Consider the following 13,532-nt stretch of genomic DNA (forward strand, 5'->3'; position numbering starts at 1 on the left):
AGTCACAAGGCTTGGTCTTCCAAGAAAAAAAATGCAGGAAGCAGTGCCCAGAAAACTGCAAAACGAACCTGCCCTTTAGTGGGCTATCAGTGTAGGGAGCAAGGCTACATGCAAAAAGGCTATGATCAAAAAAGAACATCAGTCTCAGGGCTGCCTGGGTGGCTCCGTCAGTTAAGCATCTGACTCTTGGTTTTAGCTCAGGTCATGATCTCAGGGTCTCAGGGTCATGCGATCAAGCCCCGCGTCGAGCCCCACATCAGGCTCCACACTCAGGGTGGAGTCTGCTTGAGATTTTTTCCCCCCTCCTCCTCCCTCCCTCTCTGCTCCTCTCCCCGCTCACACTTTCTCTCTCTCTAAGACAAATAAATAAAATTAAAAAAAAAAAACCCCACCAATCTCTAGTATTCCCAAGGTAAAGAGCACCCCAGAGAGTCAGACATGGCAAAGGGGCCCCAGACAGAAACCGGCCCTGTCCCTCACAACGACAGTCACTAGGCAGGCAGAGATTTCAGGACGTCAGCGTGGAGGAGAAAGGTACAGGAGGGATTTGGTGTTCGGGTGGTGCAGGACAGTGGGTCACAAGCAATCATCTCTTCTCAATCACTCCATGCCCTACACGTGACCCACTTCCTTTTACAAGAATTGGGTAGATTAGGCTTGTTGGTTTAGCCTCCCTAGATCCCTACTCACTTTGGAAGTGTGAGCACAAGGCTTGAGTTTTTCTGAAGAAAAGGAAGGGGTAGATGTGGATGCTAGTGGCTGTGTGTCTGAGACAAGAGGGCAGAACCGTGGAGAAGCTGTTGGGTAAGAACCTGCTCCAGTTAATCAAAGTGCTTGCTCCACACGGTGGGCAGCCGGCGGGAACAGAGCAGTTCTCCCCTGGAGCCCGCAGACTGAAGCTTCCAGGCTTGGGAAGGAGCCAAAGGCTCCTACTCTAGATAACGTGCCGACTGGGACCCCAAGAATAAACTTAGGGATCTTAGAGCATGCCATGCTGGGTGAGAGGAGAGGTTGAGGAGATGTCTTACCCTGAGACCCAGTTTTCCCTTTCTGTGAATGGAACTAAAGGGTCTTCAGGGAAAACAGCATGAGAGAGAGCTGCGGGACCCTTTTACTTTTTGAGAAAGTTCGCAAAATTTGCACTGCTTGGGATTAATGAGATCACCTTGAATAATTTCTCATTAACAGAGGCCCAAGTCTTAAAGTCCTGTGGCCTATCTGTCTCTTCATGGCATAGGGGAGAAAATGGGTCAACAAAATTGGTGTAGACTTTAGCACTGTGAATGGATTAATTGATCCAGACCACTGTACATAATACTTACCCCAGAGCGCCGGCTGGAACATCAGTGATTTTCAGTGTCTATTTGAGGACTGGCTTATGAAAACCCTCTGACTAAAGGAAATTAAAAGACACTGTGAAATAGAGGCACCTGGGTGGCTCCGTCATTAAGCATCTGCCTTCAGCTCAGGTCATGATCCCAGGGTCCTGGGATCAAGCCCTGCATCGGGCTCCCTGCTCGGCGGGAGGCCTGCTCCCCTGCTTGCGTTCCCTTTCTCGCTGTGTCTCTCTCTGTCAAATAAATAAATAAAATCTTTTTTTAAAAAAAAAGACATTGTGAAATAATCTGTGTATAATTTCAGTCTGAGATATTGGGAAGTAGGTTGACTTGTGTCTAGGCCTAGACATTGTTAACAAACATGCTTTGAAAACTAACATATAGGGGCACCTGGGTGGCTTAGTCATTAAGCGTCTGCCTTCGGCTCAGGTCATGATCCCAGGGTCCTGGGATCGAGTCCCACATCGGGCTCCCTGCTCGGCAGGAAGCCTGCTTCTCCCTCCCCCACTCCCCCTACTTATGTTCCCTCTCTCGCTGTGTCTCTCTCTGTCAAATAAATAAATAAAATCTTAAAAAAAAAAAAAAAGAAAAGAACAAAAGTTGATGGAGTGATTCTAGGCTGGTATTTCCCAAACTTCGGTCATATCCATGCCACCATCCTCAACATTTTTGCCATTTATTATACTTACTTCACGTAACGTTTGTCTTTAAACTGATGTGTACTTTAAACTTACAAACTTGGCTTTTCAAAGAAGAAACTTTATATTAGGTCTATAAAAAGAAAACCAGGATCACTTTCCATAAATAGGAGGTGAAAATAAAAACAAGTACTTATGTAATAAAAACCAAAGTAATGCTATAAAACTGTAGCTAGATACTACTACACATCAAAGGCTCTCAGCTGAGGTCTGCTCTCTTTTCAAACGGGACATTAGCGAGCGATAGACATACAAGGACCAAACGGAAACTCTTCCCTTCAAGTAATCAGCAGGGTTGAGAGAGAATTGAAAATTGCTATGTGACTCAGTGTTATTTCATGTTGGTGTCTGGGAACCAGTGATAATCGTCCCCAGAGCCCACGTAAGCCCAGATCACAGTTCATGTGCTGGATGTTTTAGGAAACATCATTCTTGACCCTCCCAAGATGATGGAAACCCCGTCCGCCCCAGATGGAGTAGAAATAAGATGGGGAATCAGAGGAAGAAGGTCTAAAAAAAGGTCTACAGAGGGGACTATACAAATGACGTAAGGAAAACAAAGCCAAAAGGATGAACTTATGTTTGAATGTCAGCAAAGACAACTAACAAAAGGAAGAAGCCAAGCTCTTTAAAGACTGAAAGTGGCTATGAAGTGACGAAATGACGTCCCATGCAGTTGAGATGAGCACTAGCAGAAATGCGGCAAGTTATCCAAATAAGCCTGTGCGCGGAAACTCCGTAGGCCGTGCTGACCTCTGCTCTTGTGGGAAAATGTGGGGAGCCACCCTACCAACAGAGTCCTCTCAGCCTTCACGGTAAGATCACTGCCTGATTGAACTAGCTGGCGGCGGGGAAACAGGACCAGCTGGCAAGTCAGGAATGTCGGCTACTTGAAAACAAACATATTCTTCATCCCACCTCCCCCACCCACCAGAAAAAAAAGGTGTGGGGGGGATTTGTCCAGCCAGAGTTTGACTTCTCAGAGAGCTATTTTGCATGTGGAATGTGAATTGCCCATCACTTAATTTGTTTTTCTAGAAGGTAATAAAATATAATTTATAATTGGTAGGTTCAGTGGCCAGAGAGAGTGATAAAATTCGAAACCCAAAGCATTGGTATTCAGTACCTTTTGCTTTTCTGCTGTATAATCTAGTTTAGAGCAAAGCAAAGATGGGTCACTTGGGGCTCCTAGAGTTACCATTTATGCCTCAGAAAATAATTGCTAATGATTGGGACAGGGTAAATAAATAGAAGAGCAATAAAGCTCAAGGTAAATGCAATGTTTAGATCACATCAGAAGCTACACATACGCTAACTAACATAAAACTGTTTTGTTGCTTTAAAAAATTCTACCATCTGGGTTGTAACAGTGACTCAACATAAACATGTAATAATATACTTAATATATGCATAACGTGAAAACATGTCAATATATAAAAAATTTTCAAGTTTCTCAAGTACTATTCCAAATGTGATTTTCTGAATTTTTGAAGTCCCTTCCAAGTTTGGTCTGTTCTCACATTCATTGACAGAATGAAGCAGATGATAAGGGTTCCTAGATTTTCATGTAACATTTCAAAAAATAATAGTTTACATTTATATAGTGAATTGCAGTCTATGGAGTATTTTCCCACGCATAACTTATTCCCCACTGATCTTCACCATGACCCTATGAGGCAGGTAGACTTTATAGAGGAGTTAACTGGCTCAACAGGATTAAATGACCTGCCCAAGCCCGCACAGCCGGTAAATGAGGTTGACATCCAAAATGATGGTGGGTTGAAGCTGGTGTGATGTCAGGGGAGGAGAGGCTGGTTGTCGCCTCAGAGACCTTATTCCACTAAGTCGTCAGGTTGCAAGATCTGTCCTTAGCTTGTCAAAGTCCCAGAATTTTGCTCTCAAAGTCAACTGAAGCACCGGTACCAAACCCATAAAAGACCGAAGTCTCCACCAGCAGGCTGGTAAATTTGTTGTGAGAAACATTCCTGCCGCGTGAACCAGACAGAATGCAGTTGCTGGTGTACTGTTGTGCTCCCTCCTGGTGGGCGGAGTTATATGGGGAGACAAACACAATGGTGAGATTGAATGCTGGGCGTGAAGGTGCTGGCGGGAGGGAGGAGATGGTGAGGACTGCGCAAGGAGAAAAATGACAGGCATTGGCACTTACAGTGGGCCTATCGGTGTTATTATCAATTCCATTATGCCCAGTACTTATTATCATCATCTGTCCTGTTCTAGAAGAAGGAAATTTAGTCACAAAGAGATGCATTAACTTGCCCAAAGTTGCGCAACTAGTGTGAGAGACAGGTTTCCAACCCAGGTCTATCTGCTTTCAAGGCTCTTGGACCTTCTCCAAGGGAGCATGGTAGCGATTCTATGGGATGATGGGGATGTGGAAAAGGAGGGAGAGGAAAAAGAAGGTGAGGGCAGGATGGGGGAAAAGGAGGAGAGGTAGGGTGGAGGAAAGGAGGAGAAAGAGACAGAGGGGATGGAGAAAGGAAGGAAAGGGGAAGAACAGACAGAGGGGAAGGAGAGGGAGGGCCAGGATACAGACTCTAAGTAAGGTGGACCTCAACACTTGCAGGGGCACCTCACATAATTCAAGAGTGAGAAATTGCCAGGGCAGGGTTGAGGTGCTACTGCTCTGCTTGGTCTGTGCTACCCTGGGGAGTAGGGCTATTCTTCTGGGGGAAGAGGTGGGAGGAGGGGGGAGGGGGGAGAGCCAGGCAGGCATCACAGCAGCTTCCCATATGTGATTGGGCTAATCTGCCCTTTGGGGATTTGCAGACTAATTACAAGCAGCAAGGTTTAGAAGACTGAGAAGTGCCTACTGTATAACTAGACCACTAACTAGGGATCCTGGCCTTACTATTTATCTTCTAACTTCAACACATCATCCCTTAAACTCTCCGAGCCTAAGTTTCCCCATCTGTGAAATGGAACTAAAACTACTTGCCTACTTTCCTTTTAATACCTCGCATTTCTTTTTAAAAAATAAATCAAGTATAATTAACATAGTGTTCTATTACTTTCAAGTGTACAATATAATGATTCGACAGTTCTATACATTTCTCAGTGCTTATCAAGGTAAGTGTGCTCTTAACCCCTTTATCTATTTCACCCATTCCCCCACCCACCTCCCCTCTGACAACCACCAGTTTGTTCTCTGTATTTAGGAGTCTCTCTCTCTTTTTTTTTTTTAAGCAGGCTCCACGCCCAGCATGGAGCCCAATATGGGGCCTGAACTCATGACCCCCACACAGGACCTGAGCTGAGATCAAAATTCAGTCGTTCAACTGACTGAGCCACCCAGGTGCCCCCAGGAGTCTATTTTTTGTCTCTTTGTTTTGTTTCTTAAGTTCCACTCCATATGAATTCCATTCCATATGAATGAAATCATATGGTATTTTTCTTTCTCAGACTTGTGGTGCTTATCATAATACACTCTAGGCCCATCCATGCAAGATGTCATTCTTTTTTATGGTTGAGTAATATTCCATTGTATTATATACATACATATATATATATATATATATATGTATACCACATCTTCTTTATCCATTCATCTATCAGTGGACACTTAGACTGCTTCCATATCTTGGCTAGTATAAATAATGCTGCAATAAACTTAGGGGTGCACTTATCTTTTTGAATTAGTGTTTTCATTTTCTTTGGGTAAATACCCAGGAGTGGAATTACTGGATCAGATGGTAGTTCTATTTTTAACTTTTTTGAGGAATGTCCATACTGTTCTCCACAGTGGCCGAACCAATTTACATTCCCACCAACAGTGCATGGGTGCTCTTTTTCTCTACATCCTCACCAACACTTGTTATTTCTTGTGTCTTTGATTTTAGCCATCCTAATATGTGTGGGGTGGTATCTCATTATGGTTTTGATTTGCATTTCCCTGATGATTAGTGATGTTGAGCATCTTTTCATGTGCTTGTTGGCCATCTGCACGTCTTCTTTGGAAAAATGTCTATTCAGTTCCTTTGCCCATTTTTTAATTGGATTACTTGGGGTCTTTTTTTTTTTGGAATTCACTTATATATGTTTTATGTAAGTATCTATTTTGGATATTAACCCCTTATTGGATATGTTATTTACAAATATCTTCTCCCATTCACTAGGTTGTCTTTTTGTTTTGTTGATGGTTTCCTTTGCTGTGCAGAAGATTTTTATTTAATTTTGCTTTTGTTTCCTTTGCCAAGGGAGACACAGCTAGAAAAATGTTGCTATAGCTGAAGTCAAATAGATTACTACCTATATTTTCTTCTAGGATTTTTATGGTTTCAGGTCTCTCATTTAGGTCCTTACTCCAGTTTGAGTTTATTATTGTGTATGATGTAAGAAAGTGGTCCTAGGAAACACCATTTGTTGAAGAGACTGTCTTTTTCCCATGCATTTTCTTGCCTCCTTTGTTGAAGATTAATTAACCACATAATTGTGGGTTCATTTCTGGGTTTTATATTCTTTTCCATTGATTTATTTGTCTGTTTTTGTGACAGTAACATACCATTTTGATTACTACAACTTTGTGGTATATCTTGAAATCTGGGATTTTGAAATCTTTGGCTTTGTTTTCCTTTTTCAAGTTTGCTTTGGCTATTTGGGTTCTTTTGTGGTTCCACAGAAATTTTAGGATTATTTGGTGTTCTAGCTCTGTGAAAAATGCTGTTGGTATTATGATAAGGATTGCATTAAATCTGTAGATTGCCTTGCATAGTATGGACATTTTTACAATATTGGTTCTCCCAATTCATGATCAGAGAATATCTTTACATGTTTGTGTCATCTTCAATTTCTTTCAATGTTTTATAGTTTTTGGAGTACAGGTCTTTTATACCCTTGGTTTATTTGTAGGTATTTCATTATTTTTGATGCAATTGTGAATAAAATTTTTTTTCATTTCTTTTTCTGCTACTTCATTGTTAGTGTATAGAAATGATTTTTGTATGTTCATTTTGTATACTGTGGCTTTAAAATTGAATTATTTATCAGTTCTAGTAGTAATACTGGGGTTCTTAGGGCTTTCTGTAGATAAGTGTCATGTCACTGCAAACAATGAAAGTTTTACTTCTTTCTGACCAATTTGGATGCCTCTTATTTCCTTTTCTTATCTGATTACTATGTCTAGGACTTCTAGTACTATGTTGAATAAAAGTAGTGAGAGTGGATATCCTAGTCTTATTCCTGGTCTTAGAGGAAAAGCTCTGTTTTCACCATTAAGTATGATGTTAGTTGTGGGTTTTTCATATATGATGTTCCCTCTAACCCTACTTTGTTGAGAGTTTTTATCATGAATGGGTGTTGTACTTTGTCAAATGCTTTTTCTGCATCTATTGAAATGCTCATGTGGTTTTTAACCTTTCTCTTGTTAATGTGATGTATCAGTTGATTGATTTGTGGATATTGAACCACTCTTGAACTCCATATCCGGAATAAATCCCACTCAATCGTGGCAAATGCTTTTCTTAATGTATTGCTGGATTTGATTTGCTAAATGTTTGTTGGTGACTTTTGCATCTATGTTCATCAGAGATATTGGCCTATAGTTCTTTTTTTTTTGTAGTGTCTTTTTCTGGTTTGAAAACCACATATTTCTCAAATACTTTCTGGGTGCCAGGACTATGCTCAGTGTTCTTTTTACAGGCACCATTGTTTTTAATACTTAGTAACGATCTTATGATTCATAAAATAAATTATGATCATGCTTGTTTCATAAATGATTAAAATGAGGCTTAGCAAGGTTAAGTATCTTGCCTGACGAGGTACTTTTGTTATACTTTTGTTATTGGGGTACTTTTGTTATAAAAAGCTGAAAGATTTCACTTAAGAGTTTTTTGGCTCAAAGAGTAACTTAAAAAAAAAAATTCCTAACCCATGGAACACTGGAACCTCACGAGGAGTAAATCGTTTGTTTGATTTCATCTAGGTACTGCCTCTTGAGATGGTGTAAAAAACCCACATTAAGGGCGAGGTTGGTCCCCTTTGAGTATTGGCTTCTTGACTGGCAGTGTCAGTGAATTTATGTAGGCATTTGAAGGATACCCTCTGAAGTGTTGCCCTCTCTAGAGGTGACCTGCTGTAGTGGAGTGGGTCTGCCAGACAAGGAGAGGTTCAGGACTTGGATCTAAAGCTCTAAGAAAACTTTTGGAAATTCTTTTTTTAAGGGTGACATAAAGACCCTATTACTAATGTATAATTCGATGAGCAGTAATAAGGGGCCCGGACCCCTTCTCCTTTTGTAATTTTACAGCTTCCACATTATGTTTTAGAGGTTTAAATATATCATCTCTTCAGGATCCTGTAGATTTTAATTACCAAAGCAGCTCCATCAGTTTTTACCAAAAGCAGAGTGACCTTGTTTTATAGCTGAAACAAAGCCCAAAGCTGGGTCCCAGCAGCAGGCAGTTAATAGGTCATTCCATAAAGATTTATATATACTTTGTGGACAGAGAAGAATATCAAATAGGGTAAGTCAAACTATAGACTCACTTATCTTTAATCACTTTAGGCAAGTTAAGATTTACTTCAATTAGGGGCTGTATTCTGGCTACATGAGGCTTGTTTTTATGAAGACTCCCAAAAAACACTGCCATTAAACAATTTAGAGAACAGTAAATTCAGCATCTAATGTTAATATACCTGCAGGGGAAACAAAGCAACTGCATTTCCTTTTGTTTTAGGACGAAGGTAGCTTCTGCTGTGAGACCAGGGAAACAAGCAGTGTTTCATAATTGTATTTATGCACCTGACAGAAGAAAATATTCCTGCAAAGTGAAAGCAAAAATCTCGGGCAGAAATAGCTGGGTGTTGGAGGGACGTGGGTGTGTGTGTAGGAGAGGGGGAGGGGCGCTCTTCCATTATCTCTTGGATGTAGCAATAGCAACATCAACCTATCTTTCAGCTCACTTTGCTGCTGTGCAATTCTGAGAAGAAAAAAAAATCTGTGATTAAAATTCTCAATCTCTGCATCCCTATTCCCACACCCCCTTACCCTCTTCCCTCAAAAAAAAAAAAAAAAATCTGTTGCCCATGCCTTTGCTATGATCCTTCCTTATGTGGGTTTCATCTCTGGAATAACAGCTAAATCAGGAAAAGGTCTTGGCCACAGCTCACTGCTTCAGCGACTACCTTGAGACCAGCTGGGGACCGATAGTCTCGGACACCGGCCAGTTGCCACAGATGCAATTGCTTTGAAAAGCAGGTTCCCGGCACCACTAACCTCATGCAGAAAAATTGAAAATGGGAAACGCGGTGATATTTTATTCCGTTTCCTCCTGCTCGTTCTAGGAAATAGAACCGAGGCAACATATGATTGGAATGAAATGAGGTTTTTCTTAGCAAATAAACATTCCACATGCAGAATCAGTACAAAACGTGGCTTAGAGAGTGTTCTTAAAACATTAAATGGCCATTCTTCGTCTTCCCATCAGTGAGGGCCTGGGGAAGGGTGGGGGGTAGGTAAATGGTTGACACTTAGAGAACAGGCCTTCTTATTCTTGTTTTTGAGAATAGCCTTCAAATGTGTAGAAGCTCACAATTTATAATTTTGTCATGACAGATAGAAGTATCATTTCGGCGTGTTTTGGATGAGATAGAAGGAAATGTGGTCGTTACGTGCGATGTTTTGAGAGCTCTTAATTAAGGTTCCTGGAGTTTTCTGCAAAATACGGTATCCTTCATCTGCAGTATGAAATCCAGAACACCTTTCTTCTTAGGGAGGGAGATCAGGAGGGGCTGGGCCTTCAAGTGGGGAAGACCCCGAGCACAAGTAGAATGAAGCGGCAGCTTGCTACCAAATACAATCCACATCTGGTAGCCTGATGCTGTGACTACACGTCCCTAATAGCCTTATTCCTGGCTCGCTCTCTCCCCCAAAGCTCATGCTGTCAGTTAATAGACTCTCGCATCTGCCTGAGTGGCCGTATCCCCTCCGTGGGGGAGCTGGCCAGGGTCTCGCCAGGGCCTGCGTGCCTAAAGGAGCAGACAGAGGAGTTACCCCATTGTAATGTTGCCATGAAATCACAGCATTCTCTTCACTGCGGGAAGGGGAAGGGCCAGGCTCCCTACAATTCGGATGTCATGTGAACAGCAATAAACATCACCCCGATTCATCAGACTGAGAGAGATGCTGCTTAGCTCAGAGACGAGAAGAGCTGCGCCTCCGGAAACCAGAGCAAGATGGTTAGTCAGGACGGGGCCAGACGTGCCAGGACAGTGGGAGAGAAGGCTGGTGTCTCAGGCCGCAGTTCGGCGGCTTTGCGTGCAGGCTGCGGGTTCAGACAGCCTGGTTCCTACTCACCCATCGATCTTGGGCACATTTCTCAACCTCTACAGTTTCAATGGCAGACTTGAGTTTCCTTATCTCCGAAACAGAAATAACGATGTTCTGACAATTACAAGAGATAACGTGTACCAATTGTCTGTCAGGCGGTAAATGCTCAATAAGTGTTAGGTATTACTGTCATCAAAAGCAAAACAGATTCATGATATATGAGGCCGAACCATTATGCTGTACACCTTAAACTTATACAGTGATGTGTCAATTATATCTCAATAAAACTGGAGAAAACGGAATAAATTGAAAAAATAGTAACACATTCTTCTTATTTTTTTTTACAAAGCCAAATACAGATTTTTCAAGTGGCATCTGACATGTGACTGATGATTCTTTTGTCCCCAAGCCCAGGTTCCTGGATGGGCAAGGAGAGAGGCACATGTAGCTGGGCTCTCTGTCTTTTGCTTCGGCTCTGCAAATGTTGATTTTTGTGTTGGATTAATTTCTGCGTGGAGGACCGGCATGGAGGTAGGCTGAGCCCTCAGCTGACCATTTTCTCTTTATGCTCTACCCGGACTGTACAAGTTGTCCAATGAATATTAATGAATCAGTGTTAATAAATGTCTACCTGAGAGAATTGCCGAGTGGGAGCCTCTGACCTTTCATCCTGTTTCCCCTGTTTTCTGGGGCTTTGATAGTGACAATTATGGTTGTAACATCCATTTTTATTAAATAAGGAAAGAGACAAAATTAGGAAAATGAAAGGCTTGGGTGCACTTGGCTGTGCTGCTTTTTTAAACATGTATTAACTATTAACATTAACTTTGTTCTGGGCACTCTACCAGCTGCTTTCCTCACGCTCTATCCTTCAGTCCCTGCAAGAACCTTTGAGGAAGTAATGTTTGTGCTGAGGATCAGAGAAGTCAAGTAGCCTGCTCCCAGTTGCGTGACTCCAAGTGGCAGAGTCCTAGTCCATCCACAGTGAGATCTCACTGTTCACTCCCTGCGTGTTTGTGAAGTGCCTGCTCCGTGTTACTCATGGCGCTCGGTGCCGAGGACATAATGGTCAGCCAGGCAGACTCAGTCCTGATCCTCACGGAGCTGCCGGCCTTGAGAGGAAGGCTGACAAATAAAAAGGCCTTTTCAAGTCCATGTCAAAAAACACAGGATGTGGAGTGCCTGGGTGGCTCAGTTGGTTAAGCGTCTGCCTTGGACTCAGGTCATGATCCCAGGGTCCTGGGATCGAGCCCCACATCGGGCTCCTTGCTCAGCAGGGAGCCTGCTTCTCCCTCTCCCTCTGCCCCTCCCCCTGCTTGTGTTCTCTCTCTGTCAAATAAATAAATCGAATCTATAAAAAGAATTAAAAAAAAAAAAGCAAGACACAGTACGTGGACTCAGTGCAAAGTCCTGTTGTCTCATCAGGTCTCGGGGGTGGTGGGGAGTATGCAAAACATCTCCCCTGAATAACACCCATTGGTCCTGTATACCTAATACTTTGTGCCAGGCTGTGTTCTTGAGCTGCACAGGTGCCAACTCACTGAGTCTTTGAAATGAGCCTGTGAGGTAGGAACAATGACGCTAATGCTTCAGATGGGGAAATTGAGGCACAGAGAGCTTAAATAAGGAAGATACCCAGGCTCATACAACGAGTAGGTAAACCTGGGGCGGCATGACCCTAGAGTCTGTGCTCTTATTCCCAGTCTTGACCCTGTTGGAATTGTATTAGACTTGCAAAGCTCATGAAATCATCTGTGCAAATTATGGAAGACAAGCCATAGTTCCTTTCTTTGGCAGTACATGAATTAAAACCATTTATGGGCAATCTCATGGATAAATCTACCACCACCCACACCCGCCCTCGGTGCTTTTGACTCATTACCTCTATACCTTCACCAAACAACCAGACGTCCTCGTTACCTTCAGTAGAGCAGTAAGCAAAGACAACTCGCTGGAACCCTGTAGGTGGTTTTTTTTTTCACCTAAGCTTGAACCGTGGATCCTCCTCAGAGAGCACCAGAAAGACTGAGCCCAAGGTGGATACCTATGATGCTGTAGCAGCCTTTTATTCCTAGCATAGCCCCTTAGGGTTCATTACACGACCACATTCTACCCCCAGGAGATTCTAATATAGTGGCTCAGGGAAGGGGCTGGGGCACACAGATTAAAAAAAACCCTTCATGGGTGATTATGATATAGGGCTAGAATTGAGAACCATTGGAATTGGTCAGTCAGATGGGAGGAGCATTAATCTGGTTAACAGAGAAAGGTGAAGAATGCCTGACATCAGTGATGATGATGATGATGATGATGATAAATTAAATTAGTTGAATGAATGAAAGAATGAATGAATGAATGAAGTGATGATTCCACAAAGCCTTGGAATGTAAGTGCTCCCAGACTATTTGGCTATTTCATCAGAAATAAATATAGTTCCTTGCCTTTGCAAGCCATGGTCTCATCAAGAGACCCATCTCTTTTATGGAAAGTTAAACCCAGGACCTCTGTTTCCCTTACCCATAATCGACTTCAGGTCTGTGCCCTCTGGTGCATCTTCCCTCCAGGTTTTATTCAGATTGCTCCCCAGTGGTCTTTTTTCTATATTTATGCAGTACTTAGTTTGATGGCTTACCTTGGGGTAAGTGGTTACTCCCTAGCCCTGTTTTTACCTATATGAGGAATTTCTGCTTCTCCTGTTATATCAGCCTAAGGGAACCTGCTGCCCCAGAGATGCTATGGCTCTCATGTTCTCCGCTGCCTACAGGAATCACTGGCAGAGAAGTTAAGGCAGGAGAGAAGTTTAGTCTAGATGCAGAGAATGACTTTGTATGAAATAGCAAAACAGACATTTGAGGAATCTTCGTTTTCCCCCAAATCATAAAATAAGATAGTGTCTTATGGGGACACCGTGGGTATTTTGCTAAAAAATGAGAGAAAACACTAAAGACCTTTCCAGGTTCCTTGCTCTTAGGTTATCATAATGATTAACATTGTTACTATGGAAATGATACAATTACTTTTTTTTCTTGTTGGGTGCTGATTCTATCTTCAAATCTTGATGAATCTTTCTGTGCAGTATGTGTAATTCTTGAGCATTATTCACATCTACTGGTACATCAGTTCCTTCTTTCTTTCTTTCTTCCTTTCTTTCTTCCTTCCTTCCTTTCTTTCTTTCTTTCTTTCTTTCTTTCTTTCTTTCTTTCTTTCTTTCTT

The sequence above is a fragment of the Neomonachus schauinslandi genome, chromosome 4, assembly GCF_002201575.2.
Source record: "Neomonachus schauinslandi chromosome 4, ASM220157v2, whole genome shotgun sequence".
Taxonomy (NCBI): domain Eukaryota; kingdom Metazoa; phylum Chordata; class Mammalia; order Carnivora; family Phocidae; genus Neomonachus; species Neomonachus schauinslandi.